The sequence below is a fragment of the Genypterus blacodes genome, unplaced genomic scaffold (genome assembly GCF_046128005.1).
Source record: "Genypterus blacodes isolate CSIRO-AG114 ecotype Tasmania unplaced genomic scaffold, CSIRO-AGI_Gbla_v1 ptg000233l_1, whole genome shotgun sequence".
Taxonomy (NCBI): domain Eukaryota; kingdom Metazoa; phylum Chordata; class Actinopteri; order Ophidiiformes; family Ophidiidae; genus Genypterus; species Genypterus blacodes.
The window spans coordinates 315,047-338,284 of record NW_027467031.1 but is presented as its reverse complement, the minus strand read 5'-3'; the positions used below and the strand labels follow the sequence as shown (position 1 = coordinate 338,284).

Here is a 23,238-nt window from a genome sequence, read left to right as displayed (position 1 = left end):
GCGGAGGAGGGGGCTGATGGCTCACTGATCTACAGTTGTCACAAAAAAAGGCGATGCAGTTTGTAATGTGGCCACCGCGACTGTCTGGAGGGGGCGAGGAGAGGGGGGTCAGGTCTGCAGCACCACCTGTAATAACCAGGTTACCATAACAACCCCACCAGAGAGAGAGCACAGATCACATGTTACTACACATTACTGATGGATTTATGTTCACTGAATTGGAATATACAGTATAAGCAACACTGGGATTGAGGCTTGTTGCACCAAATGTAGCAAATGATTATTATGATGTTTGTAATACTTCATTGTTTCTCTTTAGATTGACATACACAGATAAGATAAGATAATGTGGTCCCACAACGGGAACATTTACATTGTTATAACAGCAAAGTGGAAGGAAGAAGAAGAAGAAGAAACTTTATTGGGTCAAATCACAGGCGAACACGTCAATCGGAACTTTGTCTTGCGTCCCCGTCTCACACACACACATACATGCATTACAGAGGGGTCAGCGCAGGGCAGCCATGATACGGCGCCCCCGGAGCAGTTTGGGGGATCGGTGCCTTGCTCAAGGGCACCTCGGCCGTGCCCTGGAGGCAAACTGGCAACTCTCCAGCTGCCAGTCCACTTTCTTGGTCCATACGGAACTCGAACCGGCAACCCTCCGGTTCCAAAGCTGAGGTCCCTATGGGGATTGTATACTGTAAACAAAAAAGCACAACAATAACGATGGATAGGTGGAGATATTGCACATTGAGTCCTGCTTGAGCTCAGTGCGTCTTCATTAGATAAGGTAAGATAGACTTTATTTATCCTGAGGGAAATTGTCGAATCATGATTCTATCAGTCTCTGGGACAAAATCCCTCCTTTGGTGTTTTGATGATGGAGAGAATTGTGATAGGAAGTTTGTCCAAAAAGTCCCGTAAGTGTTATGTTTATCTTTTCCCTATAACTAGCAATATAAATACTAATTTAAAATGTGTTCATATGTGTTAAGAATGCCAATGCAACACAATTTGAAAGATGAATATTGCATGAATACTAATGAATACATCTGTTTCCTCGTAAACCTCATATAAATGAATATTTATCATCATCAAAATAAAACCATGGACATTCCTATTTGTGAATGTACATTTTGCTCCCAGGAAGATTAAAATGAAGATGCAAACTTGCAAACATATGGGGCCTCTCTTCATATTTTTAGTGCTTTATGTCTACAAAGTGCAGCGGAGTGAATTGTTTACTCAGCTGGTTTAGGAGGATGAAGAAGAAGAGGGTCAGCATTAAGGAGAATTTAAAAGAGGCTTAATTCTGGAGGGAAATGGATCCAGGTGGCTAGCTTAGCATGCACATCAATTAGGCTTTTCAACTGAAAAACACAGCCCATTCACGTTAACCATTAATATTTTTTTGCTGTGTTATTTCTGCTTCATTTCAGCCCTGCACCTGCTTTTCCTCTGCAGAGCTCCTGCAGTTATAACCACCATAACTTTCTCTTCACGCACCAGGAGTGCAAGCGAGTGACACTGTTCTCGCATCTAACACATACCATTTAATTATGGGCTGTCATTAAAGAAACATTAATGACAAACTCCTAATTCGGAGGTGTTTTTTACAGGAGCAAGATCAGACTGTACACGATTCTATAGGAGGACAGCTGTCTAATGCATAGAGTTACCAAGCAGTCAGTCAGGGTTAATGTAAGCAAGGGAAACTAAATGACAAGTGGTCTGCTTTTCCTTTCCTTTAACAACACCGCCAATGTGTTTTTTGAATGAGACAGTTAAACATAATCTGCCCCAGTGGAGGTGTTGAGTGGTCTTGCGCCTTTTGAAATATTTGTGTTGCACAACAGAACATGATGAATATTAATGCTGTCAAAGCAGTTGTGTATCACTTAACCATCATGAATAATGTATAATGGACCCACAGTGCAATGTGCTCATGTAATGTGCTTACCATACCTCCTTTGCAGCAGACCACCTGCAAGATAAAAGACTTACAGCTCTTATTTAATTGGAACTCCAGCTCGTGAGATGAAGCACCGGCACTTTTGCGAAGGAGGTGAAGAATCTTTTCAATGTAGTTTAATAATCACATGGCCTTGTATGCTTGTATGCGTGATGGTTACGGCAGAATGAGCATCATGGATCGTATTGTTTGGTCTTTTCGTGAAACGGACAGACCAGATGAGCTCATTGATCAGCTTGATCAAAATGTGTCCTTGTAGAGTTGCACACTTGACAAACCTGAGAGACTTGAGAGAACTACAGGTTTCACCACAAAGAGAAGCAGTTTGCCTCAGCTGTACATGATTATTAGATTTTTGACAGTTTTCGCCATTTCTGCCAACTCTCGCAACAATCACAGTGTTTACCACATATGTGCTTTCAGTGTTTATCCTGAGAAACATCACTGCTATGTAATGGAAAATCCGATTCCATGCAGTGTTCCAATGGTGTCAGAGATCTTGGGGGGGGGTCCCCTGGTTGGTGGTCTGACCTTGAGATGCACGTGCAACAAATCACACACACTCATGTGGCGTATATATTTACTTTAATCACATTAATCACACTACTTTCATTTATCTGTTTGTCAAAATGACGTCTGAGGGAAAGGCGCGCTCATATGACTGCTATTAATTTTGTCCCCCCTTATTCACTCACCTCATTGCAAACATTAAAATGGCTGAAGCTGCAACCTGCCTTGCCTCAGATGATGACATCATAATGTTTTTTTGGACAGCCACAGAAACGACTGCCATGACAACTCCAGCGCCGTTGCTAGAACATTTCTGACATTGACATTCTAATGCTAGGGCTCAGAACTTACCAGTCAATCATTTTACTACACATTTGACATTGAGCGTGTTCTAAATGTAGATTGCATTTTACGATATACCTTGCAACATACCCCTCTCTTTGATTACTGCAGTAAAACTTTCATAAATCAGCTGATGAGGGAGAAGATGTCTGACTCTGCACAACACTGTGAGTCTCACATGGGCAGAATCTGACCAGAGCGTCTCTTGTTGGAGAACAATTAATCATAGTTAGGCCAATGCATTAAGCAGACAACGAAGATTATAGGTATTTAGTTGTCCTTGATGTGCTTTCGTGCTCTCATGTAATCTACATCTGAGCAGCAGAGGAAAACTACAAACACTGGCTTGTCATTTCTCTGGATGCTCATCTGTAAGTAATCGTTCATCTTGCCCTCTCTTTGTCAGTCCTCTTTGCTTTCTTCTCTTTGTGCCTCCACATTTCTTTGTGTTTTTTTGCAGTGGGTGGAAAACGTTGGCATAATTGCTGGTAAGGACTCAGAACATAATAGAGAATGTAATCAAATGTAAGTTGTTATTGTACATTATTGTTTGCACTCTCGCCCTGTCTGGCACTTTCGCAGCATCTTTGGCTTTCTTTTGCCTGATTTTCCTCCTACTTCCGTGGCAGACTTCATCACAATCAATCAATGTTTCCATTCTCCTCTCTACACATTACATGGTTCAGCATTTGCTTTGATCTTTATGAGTGCATTTGTGTTGTCGGAGCTGTCCGGATCAGATTGGCATATTTAGAGGAGTCTGTTTTCCTTTATGGATTTCCTTTGTTCAATGACTGAAACAACCCAAAGATCCACATTTTCCATCCGGGTGACATCTGATTGAGGCTCAAATCTCTGCTTCCTGGCTCATTTTATACCACTATTCACTGTACTGCTGCATGATTATATGGCTGAGCTGAGCTGCTGTCATTTGCATCTCGTCTGAATTTAAAGAGCTGCTGAGAAAATGGAGCAGAGCCAGCAATTCTGGGAAGACGTGAAGCCCTCTGGAGGCAATCGAAAGAAAATCACATATTTGCACACCTTATAGGCTGTAATTGCACAGTTGTGATCTCTTTCATAGCAGAGTTAGCGTGTCCGCCCCCTGCTGAGCGTTATACTGCACTGCATGTTAACTGGACGCCTGTTAAACTGGCATTGCTTGAATGCTGAAGCAAAGGATCATTAGAAGTTATCTACATAAGAAAATGCAGGTATACAGATATGACATGCAGTACTGTACATGCAAATGAATTGTTGTTTATGAAAATATAATATTGTTGCGGGGAAATTACAGTTTTTTCCTGTGTAGATAAACTTCTGTAGCATTATTCCAATTATGCATCATGGGACGAAAAATGGAAATTTTATATAAATCGTAAAAATAAACACTTCAACATCAGATCTAAAGAGAAAAGGAAATGTCATCGTAGTGTGTTGGGCGCAATCGTTTCCCCTCTTATGTTTGGAAGGCAACGTGAACAACCAGGAAAAGTATAAAACTGCTTTAAATTCGCTTCACTGTGTTATTAAAAGGGTCATACTCTTCTGCTGCTGCCATTATAATTCAGAAAATATTCATGAACACGTATAACAAAGTATTTAGAAACCCCTTTAAAGTTTAGCGGGACAGGGAAGGACTGAGGACTGTGTGCAGCCTGGAGGGGACGCACTTCCCTGCCGAGTGCCCTTCGAAGTTCCCTACATTCTTCCAGAAACCTCCTCGTGGAACTCAGTGCGCAGCTGCCCACCCAACATGGTTTAGATGCTTGGATACATCCCCATCCGGACCAAACTAAAGTAAAGGACCGGGAGAATACTTTTCCCTTTCCCGACTGTCAGCACAAAGCCTTGCCCGCGTGTTTCGCTTTTCCTTGGCCGCTGTGTGCAGATGTGAGTATGCGGCGCGGTTACCTGAACGCCTCACTGAGGAGCCGCTGTTGTTTAGCCAGCTGTTTTGGTCAGCGCGGCTAACGTTAGCGGCTAGCAGCGGCGCACGGCTAACACGGTACTTTTCTGCGCTAAGCGAGCAAAACACCCACGTCGGGATGTTCTTACGGCGGTGAAACGAAGCCGAACGTGAGCGATGAGGAGTCAGCGGCGAGGCAGGGAGATGTTAGTGCGTGTGGGGCTTTGGTGTTAAAGGTTAACGTTAGCTTGTTATCAGGGTCAGCTGTGATTTGACATAAGGCCGAAGCTATAATGATAAAGCAAGAGAACGCTCCAACCGCTTTTCACGTCCGCTTGTATGAGTTTGTAGGAATAACGCGTTCAAATGACGATAAAGCAACATTCTACTTCATATGTTACTTACTGTTACCTTTTACGCCAAATAACTGTATAATTTATGGATAACATGAAACTGCCTAAAAACACGATTGAAACAGCAACGTTTGCAAACTAGTAAGAGCTATTTACATTCAGATTTATTGATTTTTTTTCTGTGCAAAACCATTCGTGTGCTCTGTTTTACTTTGTTTTCTAATTCTTCTTCTTCTTTCTTTCTTCTTCTTCTTTTAAGTTGCTAAATTACAACTTGACCCAGCTCTCTGTTTTAATGTAAAGTTAAGCGTGTCATTGATTTGAACGCCTGCTTTTGGCCAAACACGTCCGCTTTAATCAAGCTATTATCTAAAGCAATTATGCGTGACTTTGATTCTCTTAAATGTCTGCTTCTCGATCTATAGCCCTTCATTAGACCCATGCCTCTGCCTCCTCCTCCTCCTTACTGCTGCTTGCCTCCTCTTCATCAAATACCCTCTTAGCCACAGTCAATCTTAGTTTTATTATCTTATTTTATGGATGTTTAGCGTTTCATTGCTATTCGTGCCTCATCACAACCCCTGAAAGCATTTGTGTAAATTACAAATACAGCTTTGCCTCCAAACATTCTTGTAGTCCTTCAAATACCAAATGGTGCCAAATAATTTGTGATATAGTGACAACATTGCAGTAAATTATGAGCCTAAAGTTGTTTGTTTATACATCATCCATCCAAGTATATTAATTTAAGTACATTTAGCAAAAAGAACAAACCTGCTGGACCTACTAAGAACCTTTCAGTGATATGCTTGGTTGAGGAATTTATCTTACTTTCTCAGACAAACTTTGTAAACTATAATCCCAGGTTTTAGAGAACAAATTGTGGAATAGGCTGCCTTAATAAGCTTCATGTGGACTTGTCACTAAGCTCTGTGCCATTAGTTTGTTGTTGGGGATGTGTTTACCCTTGCGTTCATTACCAAAGTAGACTGATCCTCCAGCAGGCCAACTAACTCCTTTTTCAGACAGAAGTGGAACATTAATGGTAAAGAGCAAGAGGTCAGTTGGTTGGATCCTGGGAAATGAGTTATAGGGAGATGACGATGTCCAGTTCCGTGTCCAGATGCATTCCATCAGCACCAGTGATCTCATGTGCTTGTTAGATGTCAGTTTTATGCGTCTTAAGGATTTATTCTGAGAGCGGCGTGTTAGACTGGTGGGATGCTTCCGAACGGCTTCCCAGGTCAGGCCTCAAGAATGTTAGTTGCTCTGGATTCTCAATTTAATAGGGAAGGAAAGAACATGCTGGAAAATGTGGTCATTGCTCTTGTTGTGTCTTATCAGGGAGGCTGGCAGGTGAGATCATCGCATCTGTAGGAGAGACAATCACTCAACACGGAGCGCCTCTCAAGAATTCCAAGTAAGTTTGTGCAACAAGTTAATCGACTCCCTGACTCACGTGCACACACACACATGCACACACACACACACACACACACACACACACACACACACACACACACACACACACACACACACACACACACACTTCACCATTTGCCCATGTGTTGTATTGGCATTTGTGATCCTCATCTTCATCTGATACTTTTAAGCCCTCTTTGTTGTCTGTAGCTTCAAGTACTGAACACTAGGGGGCAGGATTAATCCTACTATTCCTCTACATCAGCTCAAACTGTGCAGAGGCTTTCCTTTGGTTGGCCCGTCGTGATGTCATATAAAATGTGATTATAGATTAATTAGACACATTCTAAGGCAACTGTGCCTTTATCAACACAAGTATGAGTAAATATTAATTAGATAAAATGTTGTATTACCTCCAATTTGGAGGAACCCCCATATTGTCAGCCGCTACATAATAAGGACTAATCACTGTAGACCCATATGGATACTCAAGGCCTGTATACATTAGTATTCTGTGCTGTAAACCTGTGGGAATTAAAAGCTCCCCTGTTATCAAAGTACATTCACAGCAGCCAGAAACCTCCCATTAGATTAATTTAAATGATGCTGAGTCTGTTCAAGTGTCAGTTGTCTAAATGATGTACAAGGCAAATTGGTTCAATTAGCAGTAATTGCATCAATAGTTGAACTTTGCTTCACTCATATCCATAGATCAATGAAGCTCGGCCTGAATAAAGTCTGATGTTGTGTGTCAGCTTGGACTGAGCCACAGTGTCACTCCGTCTTCTCTTCGTCTCTCCCTCAGCGTCCCTCTCATCGTCTCTGTCTCTCTGTTATATCTATACCCCCTCCCCCCCCTCCCTCCTCTGGATCCTTCCATCCTGGCCTCCTGGCCTTTATGAACAACTGGCCAGGACAGCTGGTTTTAACAGCTGTTTGTCATCTCATTTTTGGCCTATCTTCATCTTGGCAAGTTCTCCAATATTTTTTGTCTTTGTACGTCTCCTTTTCTGTTTCTAAATCAGTCTGTAGGTTAAACTTAAGTCACCATTCCGGATCCAAACACTGTTGAAATTGAATTTTATTTAGTATGCTTATGTAACTTTTGAAAACATTTGCTAAGGGAGCATTGATGCCCGAGCAAATGTGCCACAGTGAATCAAATCCATGGATAAAGCTTTGATTCACCGGTGCCAAATGTTTTAAAACTGAAATATTGGGTTTTGCCAAGAATAATTAACAGTATAAACTCACAGCTTTTCCTCATTAAGCATCTGTTGTGTTGTCATTGTTTTGTTTTCTTTTGCCTTGTTAACAAGTCCCCATTACCTGATGTTGACAACACTGGTATTAATCTGTGGCCTCAAAACGAATTCCATGTGCCATCTGTGTTATAAAAGCATTGCACTGACTCACACTTTGGTCCATCTGCCGACGATATGCGATGATCTGTCCGGTCTGTAACTGATAGCATTTAGCTGAGGGAAATGATCTCTGAGCTGACGGACGTGGAGCACAAAGAGCAGTTTAAGGAGTTTGACTTTTGTTATAGTTCCACCATTGTCTGGCTTTAGCGTTTAAGGAGTGTGTCAAACTAGATCGATATCAAATTGGCAAGAGAATATAGCTGGAGTGCTTCTGTTTAAAGAAGGAAAGACAAGTATGCACGGCTGAAGAAGGTCAAGGTCCACTGTAAATTGCATTAAACTTGAATTCTGCTTGAGGGATGAAGCCGGTAAATGTTATGTTATGACATTTGTGAAGTTTATCCAGCTGTTGATGTGATAATCTGCCCACTGCAGTTGTTGGTGTTGTAATTTATCTACTCTGCTTCAAGCTGTGTCCCCTGATTTGCCCTTATTGGGTGGCACAGGGGTTAATCGGAGTGGGAGCTGGGTGCCACTGGAGACATGACCGCACACTTGCTGCCTATAATTCATTCTGTTGCGCTGCATTCTTTGATGTCTAGCTGGGAGATGGATCTTGCGGACCCCGTGGCACCGCCATGTCTAATCTCTGTGTCTCTCTTTGTGGAGGCTTTCAAACTGAGAGAGAGAGTACGGATGGATTTGTGCTTTTCAGTGCTGACAGCCTGGCTGGCAGGAGTGTAAGGGAGATGCTCTCCCAGCTCCGAGGAGACAAAGCTAGTCACTATCAGCTTTTTGGGCAGCCATTCAGAAACATGGATTTAGATTAGCCCTGAGATGATTTGTTGTGTAGGGATGAAACCCAGCCCAGGACTCAAACTTCAAAAGGTTTCCTTTAGCTCAGGCAGGAATCCATCGTTAATAAGCTGTCATTCTGTTTGCTGCCCCCAGTTTACTGCTTTGTTAGGTTTTGGACCATATTAATAGGTTTTGTTTGGTTACAATAAGCAGTGACCAGTAAATGAGCCACAAACTTAGAGCTCAACTGAAAATCGATTGGTTCAGATGTGTGCAAGGCTGCGTACCGCCAACAATTCCAAAATATGCTCCATAGGATTTTGAACCTTACATTGATCTTAAATTAAGGATTGTTTCATATTGTTAGTGTAAGTAAAGCTGTAGGTGCGATGACATCGGCTTTACAATGTTTACTTCCAGAAGAATGAGTCATAATATCAAAGCAGGATTATCACATCTCATCTAAAGACACTTTTCTATCTTTGGGAATGCTTGACTTTATGTACACAGGTTCCTGTTTACATACCTAATCTGATAACGTGATTACCTGATCTCCTTCCTTTGATTATAGCTGGAGGTAACTCTCACTTATTGCTCTGGCATGCGGACAAAGCCTGCCAGGCAAACTTAAGCATCAGCAGACAGAGGCATGGATCCCATCATGGCGTCTCGCAGACGATCCATCACATCAGCTCCTATCACCGTGCCTTTATGGACCCGGTAATTGAAAGCAGGCTGTCTGATAGGGCCCTTTCCCCCTTCTGGTCCCGGGCTTTAGATGAGAGAAATCGATAGCGTATGCTACTCCTCAAAAAGGCATATGTGAAATATTACAGGCTCTGGCCATTACACTCTGCTTTCAGCTATTTGACCTGGAGCAGGCCCTGTGTGGGAAGAAGTGCCCGGTGGAACAACGCTGGTCTCTGTCTGTCTGTTGCATTGCCGGCTTCCAGAGCTCCGCCGTATCAGTGCCTGCACCACAGCTGTCACTGTTTGTATATTTGATATACTGACGGATGCCGAACAAGAACAGGTGTTGCGTATTAGTGCCACTATTCCCCCCCCCCCCCCAAAAAAAACGTGGACTACAGTCAATAGAGTTGTCAGAGTGTATCATTGTAAAAAAAAGGAATCTGAGTTTAATATTTTGCTTTGCTACAAACCATTAAGTTTACAGGGGAAACTCTCAGTCTGGTTCAGTAGGAGACACAATCATGGGGAAGAGACCAGATTCTACTTTATTGAGCCGCACCTGTATTATTGCACAATATCCACGTTGTAGGGAAATATCAGTAGCTGTAGAGAGATACTGTGTTACAGGCCATCGCTCTGGATTTGCCAGTTCATATGTTATGCCTGCAGAACATTGCTTGGCTTCCTTCACCTCATCTTGGATTATGTGTGTGTGTGAGAGAGTGTAAGCGAGTCGGTTGCTTCACCGCATCGATCCCGGGTTGTTTAGCTCTGCAGACAGATCTCCAAAGACAGGGCTCTCATTCCCCCACAGAGAAGAGCCTCATTAGGATTTGTTGCACAAACTGGAGAATGTGGCCTGTGAGCAGGGGAGCAGCCCCCTTTCCCAACCGGCCCTTCCCTCCCAGGGACACATGTTCCTCGCTGCGGCCTGACCCCTTGGAGCTCTGGGCCTTGTCTCATCAGATTTGGCTCATGTGCCTCGCCGACTGGGTTCAGTTACCACTGGACCAACCTCATGCTCCTTCACAGAAGACCGTCTGTGAAATGGAGCTTACGGTTTTAAGAAATGGAAAACATCTTGAGGCGGATGTTGCCATGGAGAAACCTGCTGCTCTCATATTTGTCTATCGCACCTTGTATTGCTAACTCGGTGCGTTTTCTAAAGCAGATGGCGAACATGTACGTCACTTCATCATGAGACAAGCAGAACTGAAGCTATTTATTGCTTCCTCTCACTGTGCTGCGTCAGCCTTGTTTATATCATTATCATTCATTTTTGGCATTGATGTCCACAGATCTGTTCAAAGTTAATGGATTGGCAGAATGTTGTGGCTGATTTGAAGCACATACGGCAGTTGTGTCCCCTTCACCTTGAATGAGGATTAGCAAATGCGAAACAATGACGCAGGAATAAAATAAACAACATTATGATGGAAAAAGGACGATTGATTGCAGTTTCCTGGCAGTGTTAAAGTCCCGACAGCATCACCAGTATTCCAGTGTGTATGGTCTCATTTTGGCAGGTTGTCAGATCTCTCAAACTGTCAGCTTCCTCGAGTGAAATCAGATTTCCACCTCGTTTCTCTGTGGCTTTTAACTTTCCCATCTTTTCCTCACTTTCGCCCTCTCCCGACTCCCACTACCTTCCTGTCCCTCACGCAGCACAGAGGACATAGTAAAGGTGCTCCGGAGCCTTGATCTCGGTCAGCCCATTAGTGTCGACTGGTTGAAAGGCCTCGCCCCCGTCGGAACCAGTGGGAGCCCCGTGTTGAGTAATGTTGGACATATGGAATATGTAACTCAGCACTGAGTCTCTGGAGCTCTCAACACCCAACCTCTGATTTCCATCAAACTTGCTCTCGGTCACTTAACTTTACTCCGGCTTCCTCCCAGAGAAGGATCGAGTTCAAACTTTTAAACCAGGATTTCACAAATGACCATGTGTTGTGATATGTGTCATTTTCCCGTCAAATTGGAACATATTAGGGACAAAGCAGAGTCAAAATAAAGAAACCTGGGACTTGAGAGCTTTTTTTAGAAGGTTAAGAAGGTTTTTAAAGGAAGAAAGCAGAAACTAGACGGATAATTGTGTTCTGGAAAACTGCAATTAACCGTCTTGAAAAATCCAAAATGAAACTCAGTCAGGATCTGCTCACAGTGTTGTGGCTGTTTTTTGACTTGAGTCTTTTCTCTGAGCTCTTTAGTTTGACCCTTGGCTGCTCAGGGACACCGTAGGAACCTGTCCATCCCTGAAAATGTCCTCCTCCGTATAAAACTCGACCCTGGTGCACACAGACGAGGAGCTGGCTCGGCAGTAGTTTTGCCATGAGTTCCATTCTGTGTCTGTAGTGGACTGCGTTTGTCTCGATGACCGTTCCATCGCACCGTCCTCACACTGGAAAGATCTCAAATTCCCCACGTAATAACCACAGAAGCACTTTATGTCCTCCTCTGCTGCTACTCCTCCAGCCACAGTGATGTCACCAGGACAGACCCTTTGTCCTCTCCGTCCCTCAAGACCCTTTAGTCTGACTCGTGTACAGATTTGAACCAAAGGTGCGATCACATCATGGAATTAAAATAACTGATGTGTCGGCAAGAGAGGGTGTTTGTCCACCCGCGGAAGTGGAACATTTTTTTGTCCGAAGTCGGTGTCCAAATCCTTCAGTACCACCATCATCATCATCATCATCATCATCATCATTATAGATCATCCATCATTCTGACAACAAAGCAATTTTGAGAAGAATTTCAGTGATTTAGTTCTTCCTCTCTCTCTCCCACTCTCTCTCTCTCTCTCTCTCTCTCTGTGTGTGTGTGTGTCTCACTCTGTCTTTCTCTTCTTCTTCTATAGTCTCCTGAAAGGCGTCCAGGAGTCTGACGCCTTAATTCAATAAGAGATAAATTGGAAAAATGTGCAAATGCGAGGGGTATTTTTGGGCTTGAAGAATATTTGGAGTCTCCACTTCGTACTCCCCTTTGCATTCTCTCTCTCTCTCTCTCTCTTTCTCTCTACTGTAAAAATTCCCCAGGATTCCATCTGCTTTCTTTGAGCGGAGCAGCTCAGGAACTTGTTCATTAGACTGACACAAACCAGAGAGGTCTGCAAGGGTGGGAAGGTGCTCCCAGGAAGGGGCCCGGGGGCTGGAGTGGCCGGGGTGGGGGGGTGAGCGAGTCCTGGCCGGGAGCCCGAGCCCCTGACCCCCAGAGAGCCCCGTTGATTGGGTCGCAGAACGGAGGAGGACGGAGAGATGCAGATGGAGGGATGAGACAATGGAGGGAGGAGAGGCGGAGGGTCAGACTGAGTCATTTAACTTGTTGTTCTTTGTGTTGAGCTCATCCATGGATTGGACTCGGAGGCCGCTTGTGCGAGGAGAGCAGTGAACATGCCTCCCTCCCTCTTCACCGCTGCATTCTTCTTTAACTCCTTACTATCCATCATCCTCTCCCATCACATCTGACATTGACAGCATCTTTCCCTTTCCTACTCCTTTCCTAAACGCAGACGGAGAGCAGCTCCACTCTGCAGTCGATAAGGTCATACAGACACACCTGCATGCATTTGCTCGGACACACACACACTTGGACGTACGCAGACATGCCTACACAAGTGAACCCAAGCAACATTTGGCTTGAATTTCCTCGCTAGTACCTCTGTGGCGACGGGGGCGGAGTAGATTGAATAGTAACTTACGAAGGGGAACCGGTACTTCAAACGCTCTCTGCTTTTAGTTCAACCTTTTAACTAACACTGGTTCTGTTTTTTGGATTCCTGGTGGACCCGGCAGCTCCTAGGAACAGAGCAGTGGCTGAAATTGATGCTGCCCAGTCTGAGGGTTCTGGCAAAGCTGTTGCGTTGGGGAGTGTATTTACTAATGGCGCTGGTTGGGAAATGCTGGCACGTACTCTTTCTCTCCCTCTCTCTCTCCCCTAAGTGTGTTGGGTAATAAACAGACGGCGAGAGGCCTTTCACTTCTTCCATTTATTTCACATTTTCTCATCTCAACTGCGCTTTAAGATCCTCTGTCGTTTGCGTTTGTGTAGATCAAGCGACGGCCTTTTCAAACCTCATGAACTAACTTTTAATGCTATTGGAAATTGGCAGAAATGGGCTCGTGTTTGGAGTAACGGACCCAGATTGTGCGGTTCTAAATCGATTTACTCTGGCGTGGATCCTGTGCATGTTATACGACTTAAACCCAGTATTGAGTGCACGTCTGCGTACTTGAGTGATTTATGCGCTACGCTCTTACAAGTCACAGAGCGTCCGTCTGGTCTCTGCTCTGTCTCAGCTGTCGGCCGTACCTCTGCAGCTCTGACCCGAGCTGTGCCATCTCCTCTCTTACTGTAAACACGGCAGCTTTTGTGGACCTCTGGGGACTCCATGTTGAAGCCCGGTGGCGCTTTTATTTTGCGGACTTTTTATTGTGATTTGTGGGAGGTTTTTGTCTCTGGAGGTCAATCACATCCTGGTTTTTATTGACTTTAGCTCCGGTTCAGGTTAAGTTTGCGATGACCCTGGCATGTCATAGATCAGATCGGGGGGGGGGATTGTTTGGGATGATGGGTTTGAGTCCCGCTCTCCCGCTCTCCTGTCACTTCCCCCCGTGATGCTGCCCAGCCGGAGAACATTTGATTTTTGGAGGCGGAGCAGACAACATAAACCATACCGTTTTTTTACATTAACTGTATGAAAACATTGGCGCTCCTCCCGTGCGGACATCTGTGTCTTGTTTCTGGCGTTCCATGCTTCCCAGAATACCATTCTCTCCAAAGCATAATGGACTTATTATTAGTGGAAGCTTACTTAGCAGTTTAGTAACAGGAAGTAGTTTACCACTTTTTCCTCGTGAATCCTCCAAACAATGGCTCTTATTTTTGCAAAGCTCCTCTCCCGTTCACCTCTGCTTCCTGTTCACGCTTCCATCCTACCTTCCCCTCGTCTCATTCGGTTTCCCCCCGCCGACGAACAAAACACGGCTTTGTTTTTGTAATGATCACTTCTGTCTGAATTACAATTCCAAAGCTCGGAGGTCACAACAACTTCCCCCCTTTGGGCTTTGATTTAAGTGGCACTTAGGCCTGCTACTGTAGCTAATCACAAGGATTTATAGAGTGCATCACAGAGGGGCCGGAGGACTAAGCACTGTTTGCTGGCACCCTGCTGCAGGTGTTACAAACCTCTTTTCTTTTCGTCCCTTCTTTCTTTTTCCTTCCTTTATTATAGCCGCTGATGGAAGGCAGCTGGAACACTGGGGTTTGTTCTCTGCTCGCTTCGTTAAATGGAGGTTCTGTTGGTGGAACATAATGCTCCTGGCGCCCTCCTCCTCCTCCTCCTCCTCCTCCTCCTCCTCCTCATCCTGCGCCTCCTCCTCTTGCCGGTCAGTGCCCAGTCCGGAAAAGTCTTCCACGTCAGGCCTTCATAATTACATTGATCTTGAGGGGGCCTTTTACGACCCGCTGACGCATTCAATCACATTTCAACATGGGCCTTATTAACGGCCCTGGTGTTTTGCATATTCCAAGTTCAACGTCCAACTGTTAGCGCGTCTCGTGTTTCTGGTAATTGGGATTTTTCACATGGCCCTGAAGGGGAGAGAGGAAGAGGACGGAGGGGAGGGGAGGAGAGGAAGACGCACACAAGAGGGGGGGGGGAGGGGGAAGTATGGATGGACGGACCAAGAGGGGGTTGTTGCTCAATTGAGTCAGAGAGGGAGACTGTCAGAAACTACAGGGGCATGCACTACAAGATCCAGATGTTGTAACCCCCCTCCTACACACACACACACACACACACACACACACACACACACACACACACACACCCAGCCACTGTCCACATGTCGACATAACCGTAGAAACAGATTACACTTGCAGCACGAGCTTCACTGTTCTGTCGTGACTCTCTGTCTTTTTTTTTCGTGGTCTTAAAGAGAGGAAGTGATCTCTCTCTCTCTCTCTCTCTCTCTCTCTCTCTCTCTCTCTCTCTCTCTCTCTCTCTCTCTCTCTCTCTCTCTCTCTCTCTCTCTCTCTCTCTCTCTCTCTCTCTCTCTCTCTCCCCCCCCCTCCTCCCGACTCGCCCTCTTTTGAGTTTCCACCCGATCACATCTTTGGTCTGGTTTTGAGTGAACGCAACAGCGGGGCCGAGCTAATGAGCTTGCGCCGCGATTCCAAGGAGCAACGCCATCTATAGGCATCCTGCCCGGCCCGTGCCAAATGCCAGACGCTTCGCTCGGAAGTAGACAGAAGTAACAAGAGTATTCAATGCCCTGTTGTTGTGGCGGCGGCTTTATTTGGACTATGAGTATTCTCTGTCGGTTTTAGGGCCTTAATAACTGAACAGGATTTATGTGAGAAACGTTAACGTGTCTCCCAAGATGGACGATGAGTTTGATGAGTCCGTCTTAACACTCGCTCACCTTCTCCCCTCTTGTCTTCTTAATCCCCCCCCTTCCCCTCACACACACACACACCCTCCTCCCCCGTCCAGCCGTCCTCCTCTTCTCTCGGCGACCTCTTGGCATGAGAGGTCAATGTTGTGTTCCAGCCGGGGGAGTGACCTCTGGTAATGAGAAGACAGGTTAGCCGGGCGACCTGGAAGCGCTTTTTGTCCGCCTTCTCCTGGGAACACAAACAGTGGCGGCACCAAGGCACACAGGAACAGCTGCAGGGGCGGCCGCCTTGTGTGCGCCCCCACCTTTCTGCTCCCCGACGGCCATTTGTCATTTCACCAGAGGGGGGGAAAAAAAAAACAGAAATATAAACGAGAAGACAAATCTTTTTGAACGACTCGTCCTCCAGTGTCGTTCTGATCTTCGCCGTAAGGTAAAGAATGATTAAGTGGCACGACAATGAGGTGACAGGTGTGTGTGTGTGTGTGTGTGTGTGTGTACCAATAGCCTCTAAAGGTGGATTCAGTGAGACGGCTTGTACAGTGTGTGATGGTATCAAAGCCACTCCCATCCTGCGTCCATTTGATGTGTTTGGCGAACGAAACCACAGCCTGTTTTGCTGTTGTCTTTGGCATCTCTCTCTCTCTCTCTCCCTCTCTCTCTCCCTCTCCTTCGCTTTCATCACTGTAGATTCTCATGTTGATATCCCTATGTTATCTGATACAGGCTTAATTTTTTCTTTCTTTTTTCTTTGTGTGCCTTTGCTGCCTTAAAGAAAACGTCGCCTCCTCGTCCCCTATGAGCTCTCAGTGCCACTCTCACAAGCAATTTACATATCTGCCATGAAATCCAACAGCTGAAATAAGACACAAGGCTGCGGAGAGGAGAGGGTTAGATGCCACTTGGCCGGTATCCATGACGTTGCTAATCTGTCCCCCCCTCCATGCGTCCTTGACTGTAGGCGACTTTAGAAAGCACAATCCCTCATTGGTCTTCTATTCTTTTAACCTCACAGTTTTCCCAGCAGAGTGGGACGGAGAGAAAGGGCAGAGCGCCGCAACGTTTCCTGGCAATCGGCCCTCCATTGAAGGAGCAAACGTGTTCTCGAGGGTTGCATGAGTTCCGCGTTGATCTCATCACAAGAGGCCGCGTGCTTTAAGCTTTTCACGCTTTTTCATTTTCTACTTGAAAGAGGAGCAGTTATGAGGCCGCTTTGATCCTCTCTACAATCTAAAGACACTTCCATTTGTAGAGAAAGAGCGCGTAAGCCCTCCGTGGAATCCTTTAGGACGGCACTCATTTCTCCTACAAAAATAATCTTTAAAATAATAAAGCGAGGCAGGGATTAGGGGAGCGTTAAAGATAGTTCCTGTCTTCTTCCTGTCTTCTTCCCGAACAACTTTTGATGAATTTATTGTCCTGATAGCCGGTGGAACATTGGGAGCTCCTCATTGCTCAGACAGAACAAACAAGCGATGAGCGATTGGCTTTCATCCTGGCTGCAGACGGCGGAGGTCATTGTTGTGCATGTTCTGCGTGTATGAACGTCTCATGCCGTTACATGTTTACTGCCACTTCTTTGCTCAACTGGAGAGGAATTGTTGATAACTGTGTGTGTTTAAAAGCATACACATGTGGACTCACTCTGTTTAACTCTATGCAGTCATGTGGTGGGGTTTTAATAAGTGTGTGTGTGAATGACAGTCAGACCCTCACCGTGGGGATCTCACCGTTTCACATGACTGCAGGAAACTGGCTGACCTGGAGCCAGAGGCGCAGGAATAAACCGGATTTCTGTGCTGTCTTGTCTGTCTGGAGATGGCTCTCCCTGGGAGGAAATGAGTCTACGATACACACGCATTGCTCAAATTCCTCCCCTTGTGTCATCGCCGCTAAAGCAAATAGCGGCTTAAGGGAAAGGATTCCGAACTGAATCAACAGATTGTTTGTGTCTTCAGCGGCTCAAAGGGAACATTTGCCCCGATTTGTGGAAAGGTAGGAATTTGTGGAGTTGTTCCATCTGGCCTCACCCAGTCTTTGATTAAACCCCTTCTATGGATGATCAGTGTGTCTAAGACTTATATAACACACTCCTGACTCACAGATTCTTTAGGAAATGCAAGTGGACCCTGATTTGAGCCGTTTGGAATAATGTGTGCGTGTGTGTGTGTGTGTGCATGCTGGGTCTGCGCCTCTGAGTGAGCTGAGGTAGATAGAATTGTCTGTGACGTGAGAGAATGTGAATTAATGATGGTGGACCTGGGTCATCCTGGGACTAAATCTGTCTTTCCACACCAAAACACTTGAGCCACGTGCAGCTCAGCAGTACTGAGAGGGAGAACGGCAAAGAAAAACACAACTTCACTTCACTTTTACTCCATTAATGACTTGATTACTTAATTTTCACACGTTTTAAGGATTGTTTAGGATTATTGTCCTACATTCCTTTCATTTTTCAGTTTTTACTACTTTTCCCAGAGCTCCACTGTAGGACAGGAGTGTTCCTTACCACGATCTGTACTTTTATATCTCATAAACTGCTGATATATACTCTCATCTGATGACTTTCTGTGTTGTAAGAACCCATATTTTAGCTGAACCCCACATGAAAGATGCCATGATTGAAGTCCACCTTGGCCTGGCTGTTTGATTCATGCAAAGATCAGAGATGTAAAAGCAGATTTATATCCCTGAAGTCTACAGTAACGACATTACTCCCCATTTCCCCCAGTACAGGCCACATGCGGCACACAGTAGAAACCCTTGATACGCGTAGAGAATGAAGGGTAAAGAACATCCAGATGAATGTCCTTGATTAAAAAGTAATTTTAGTATGAGTTTGCGTTGCGTTCCTGCATTATACAGTCGGAAAAACAACAACTTGAGCCGTTCTTCCTCTCAAAGTCTCTATGGGATGTTGACCATATGTGCACGCTCTTTTATTTTGACCTCGTTTGAATAATTTAGTTGTCTACAGTCACGTTGAGGCTGGGACGGAGCTTTCAGCGTCATTCTGGCTTAAATTGCTCCCTGTAACCTGTGGTCATTATTTTAAATGGGGGAAAGGTCCGTCCTCTCCTCTGTCTGTCCATATTTAAACTCCCCGAGTGGCTACAACTCTCTTCATCTTCTGCCTATCAATGCACACCTTGGTAATTGGTGATGTGGACCATATGCTGCTTTTGAATGGCCCTCTGTTCTGCAGAGCCATTAGACCGACCCAAGGACTTATTGTGACCTTGTCATTAGGCTACCTATCCCTTCCTGGCCTGGCGTCGTAGGACCCAACTATCAGGCCTTTTCATCTCCTCTCCTCACCACTCAAATCATCACCTCCGCTCCCTCCTCTCCTCCCCATTCCTCCATTGAGCTCTAAGTCCAAATGTCATATGCTGTGTGTGTGCCGGCTGTGCTGCAGAGCAAATATCAGCAAAAAACAAATATGACAATGCTTCATGAGTGTGCGAGCGTGTTTTCCTGTCAGCTTCTATAATCTTCACCATTAATTGATCTCTGGGCCAAGAGTGGCGTGACCTCTCAGCTGGGAAGGTCAGTGTGGTTGAATGGGGCGGAATAGAGGAAAAGACTTAGCCGTTTTGGTTTCATGCATGCGTGTTGGCATCTAGGGTTTAATATAGTCGTGTTTTGTGTGTGTGTGTGTGTGTACTTGTGTTGTAACCACTTGGACGTTCCGAGAAGCCCTCAGAGAAACCCCCAGGAAGCATGTCACGCTCTTGCCCCTGCCAATTAAAACAATTTCCCTCCCATCACTTGTTTTGCGGGCCGGTGGCCATGGCTGGCGAGCGTTGAGTTGCTCCTTTCCAGAGGGTTTTCACGGAAAATTAGCCTTGAGTGTTTTGCTATTTGGGGTATAGATGTAGCTATTATAGACCTTTCTGCTGTTCACATTCTTGCTGCAGCGCTGCTAGGTTGATCCAGGGGAATTCTTGGAAAATGCAGGAGAATTTGGCTCCATGATGGCAAAATGTACCAATTGGAGTTTGAACGGTTGGTGGCGTCGATTCTAAAGGATTTGTATTTCCAAACCCATCCTCGTCTAAGTTCTAATTCCGTTTCCTGCCGTTCTTTAGGGAGGAACTCGACCTAAATTATCGCTTTTGTATCTCGACACAGATTTACCTGCTCGCTCTGAGGAAACGGAGAATCTGAACGCATGAATAGAAGCAGGACGTGGACCATCGTCACCCCACAGGTAAGACGGATTCCTTTACTCCAGAAAGACTTTGACTTAGAACTTAGAAAGTCCGTATCCTGGAGACCTGCAGTCACCTGTAGCCTAGAAAAGGAAAAACATACAAAAGGGAGCGAGGGACTACAAGAGGAGCAAAGACGAGACGAGTCGGGACAAGCCCGCGCTAAAAAGGTGAGCGTGTTTGCTCTTCACCTCGCTACAACTGGGTCAGGGAGCGAGCTGGAGGTGTTCGCCGTGGCTCAACAGCGAGTCGAGTAGCCGCTGCCGCCAAACGAGTTTCCATGATGTGTCGTGTTGGAGGTTGCGAGGGGTCATTTCTCTCACACACACACACACACACACACACACACACACACACACACACACACACACACACACACACACACACACACACACACACACACACACCCCTCTGTTGGATGGTTTGCGTTGTGTTGGTGTGTGACTTCTCATAAATTATCCCCACCAAGAAAAATAGTCTAAACAGGGTGGAGTCTGTTCCTTTACTTCTTCCAACGACATGACTTAATGTTGAAGGATAAGTCTACATGCAGGCTGCACCATGTCTTCAGGAATACACACAAAACACACACTTCTCTCAGTAACCCTGGTCTCTATCTCTGTCTCTTTCTCTTTCTCTCTCTCTTTCTCTGCTTGTTTCTTCGACACACACACACACACACACAGACGCATTTCTCTCTCATATTAGAATGCGGTTCACAATAGTCGGAGTGTGTGTGTGTTAGTGTATGCAACCTAAGCGTAAAATAGGCGAGTTTACTCTATATGATCAATAACATGTGTGTGTGTGAAGACTGTTTTTCTTTTATGTGTGTGTGTGTGTGTGTGTGTGTGTGTGTGTGTGTGTGTGTGTGTGTGTGTGTGTGTGTGTGTGTGTGTGTGTGTGTGTGTGTGTGTGTGTGTGTGTGTGTGTGTGTGAGTGTGTGTGTGTGCACCTTTGAAGTGAGCGCACACGTACATGTGTAAGGTCTCCACTACGTAATGTGTGTGCGTGCCTGGATTCATTTATTGTCGTGTGTCTATAATCACGAGTGAATTTAGAGAGCAGCAGCTGTGGACGGTGTCTGTTGTTGATTCGGATGGACCGTTCAGGCCCGGTCCAGCTGCCTGGACCGGGCCTGAACGGTCCCACACAGCCTTTGAGAAGCTTTCTACAGTCTTAGAGGAACACATAGTTTCTGGTGTTCACGGGCTGAGATGTTTGTGTTTTAGAGTTTCCGTGCATTTCATTCGGTCTGAGTCAGTTTGCTCCGCGCCTGCTCTCCAAATTGTGAGTGTCATTATTCCCTGCAGGAAGTTTCCCAGAGTGAGTCGCTGCCCAACGTGTCCCTTAACCACACAGCAGAGGAAATCATCAGAGGCAGAAGATCTACAAGCTTCATATGAGTGTGAAATAGGCATTAAATGGATAATTAGTACGAGTATGAGTATAAATGTCCTCCTGAGTTGCCGTGATAGATTCACTGAGCTGAATCCTGGGTGGAGTCACAAGCAGAGTGTCTAAGCTACACATTTTTGCAGTCTTACCCTCAGCTTTACTTTCAATTCTTATAATATCAGATTGATTTGAATCGTCGGGGAGTTTCCACTACAGACGACATCAGTCACGACATCAATCACTGATGTCTTCAACAAAACAGAGTCAATACACACAACAGACACACAGTAAACACACACAGGACCACGCAGGGGTGCCTCCAGCCACAAAAAGAAGTATTTCAAACCAGATTTGTTTTTTTCTGCTGACGTTTCTTAACTTGCTGAGTCAAACATGTCGGCCTTTAACCAGCGAGCCGCCCTGTGCGTCACAAGCAGCTGTGTTGACTGTCTCATGCATGGGAAGCCTTGATTACTAGGCTGACTGTACCTCTGAGCCTCGCAGCCAGCTCATTCTACCTGTCTCTCTCTCTCACACACACAACACACAACACACAACACACAACACACAACACACAACACACACACACACACACACACACACACACACACACACACACACACACACACACACACACACACACACCCTTCTTAACTTTGATGGTGGAGAGTTGTAAATGACTGCAGCTCCATCATCCAAGGCCCGGGGTTATCCAGCAGGCTTTATTAGCCTAATGAAGGGTTAGGAGATGTTTATCTGTGTCTGTGTGAAGACGCCTCCGGCAGCCGTTTCATGGCCAATAACCCTGCTGGCAGACAATTTCACGTTGTTTAGCCTCATTAGAAGCATCAGCTGCCATGGCACGGGCTGCTTTCCCCATTAAACGTTATGATATGTTGATTTTAATAATCTTAGCTTTGTTTCTTGATGCTATTGTTTGGGAGGTGTAAAGCAAACACCATCAGCGCTCCGCTCCTCAGCGTAACGAGACGCAGGTGGAGCAGAATGACATCAGCGCTCAGGCTCAGCAGGAGGCGGCGCTCCGGCCAAGAATATGATTTTGAAGCTGAAGTCCATCCAACATTGATTTATATTATTGCTTATGTAATCACAGCATTAATATAAATGCATGTGATGATAAGATACTAATGTTGGTGTTGAAATGTTAGTTATCAATAACAGATGGCGTAGAAAAGAAAGACTATAATGCGTTTCTCACAAATATTTGGAGGTTGTTGGATCGTAGGAACATCCTGGTTACATTACAAGCAAATCAGAACAGTTCCCACCTGGTATACACTCACACACACACTCCAATCCATATGAGACACACTGGTTTAAGTGCAATGAGGTTATTTGAGAAAAAACAAAGCTATGAACTGTATTAACTGATTGATGGAGTTTAATGAGGCGGAAAGAATCGCTATCGTCTCCCCTGCAGATGCTCCAACTATCGTTTAGTTGTCGGTATCGGAATCGCAGCAGATGTTGTACAGTAAGAGTCTCTCAACGTGATTCCCGATAAGTAAGAGCTCGGCCTCCGAAACTTCGCCGTCCCAAACACCGGCCTCATGTTTAATTCAGCACGTCTTGAGTCTGAGACGTTTTCATTCGGGTCCCACGGAAATCTCTTTTAATATCCAAAGCTTTTCCCAGACAGGAAACGGAGCGTATATGCAGGGGAACGAGGAGGAGGAGGAGGAAGAGGAGGAGGGAGGAGGAGGAAGCGATAAATGAAAGAACAGCACGGACACCCTCAACTTTAGATGGAGGCGATTCTGAGCTCTGTTTATTGTTTTAGGATGGTAGGTTTTGTTAAAGAAAGAGGGCTGGTCTGGATCACAGTGCAGCAGTAGGCAGCT

The 23,238-nt window shown here is 45.3% G+C and overlaps 1 protein-coding gene across 2 annotated transcripts in view; it reads left to right on the top strand.

Annotated features, from left to right (window-relative positions):
• Window positions 1–4,554: 4,554 nt before the first annotated feature.
• The window catches only part of disp1 (dispatched homolog 1 (Drosophila)), a 49,868-nt gene continuing 31,184 nt past the window's right edge, over window positions 4,555–23,238 (top strand). The window contains exons 1-3 of one of the 2 annotated variants that reach the window (XM_076170878.1): window positions 4,555–4,720; window positions 6,434–6,509; window positions 19,899–19,977. The gene's annotated coding sequence lies outside the window, so the exon portion shown is untranslated. Of the gene's footprint in view, window positions 4,721–4,779; window positions 4,836–6,433; window positions 6,510–19,898; window positions 19,978–23,238 lie in introns of those variants that run through there. The other variant, XM_076170879.1, reaches the window with a different exon arrangement.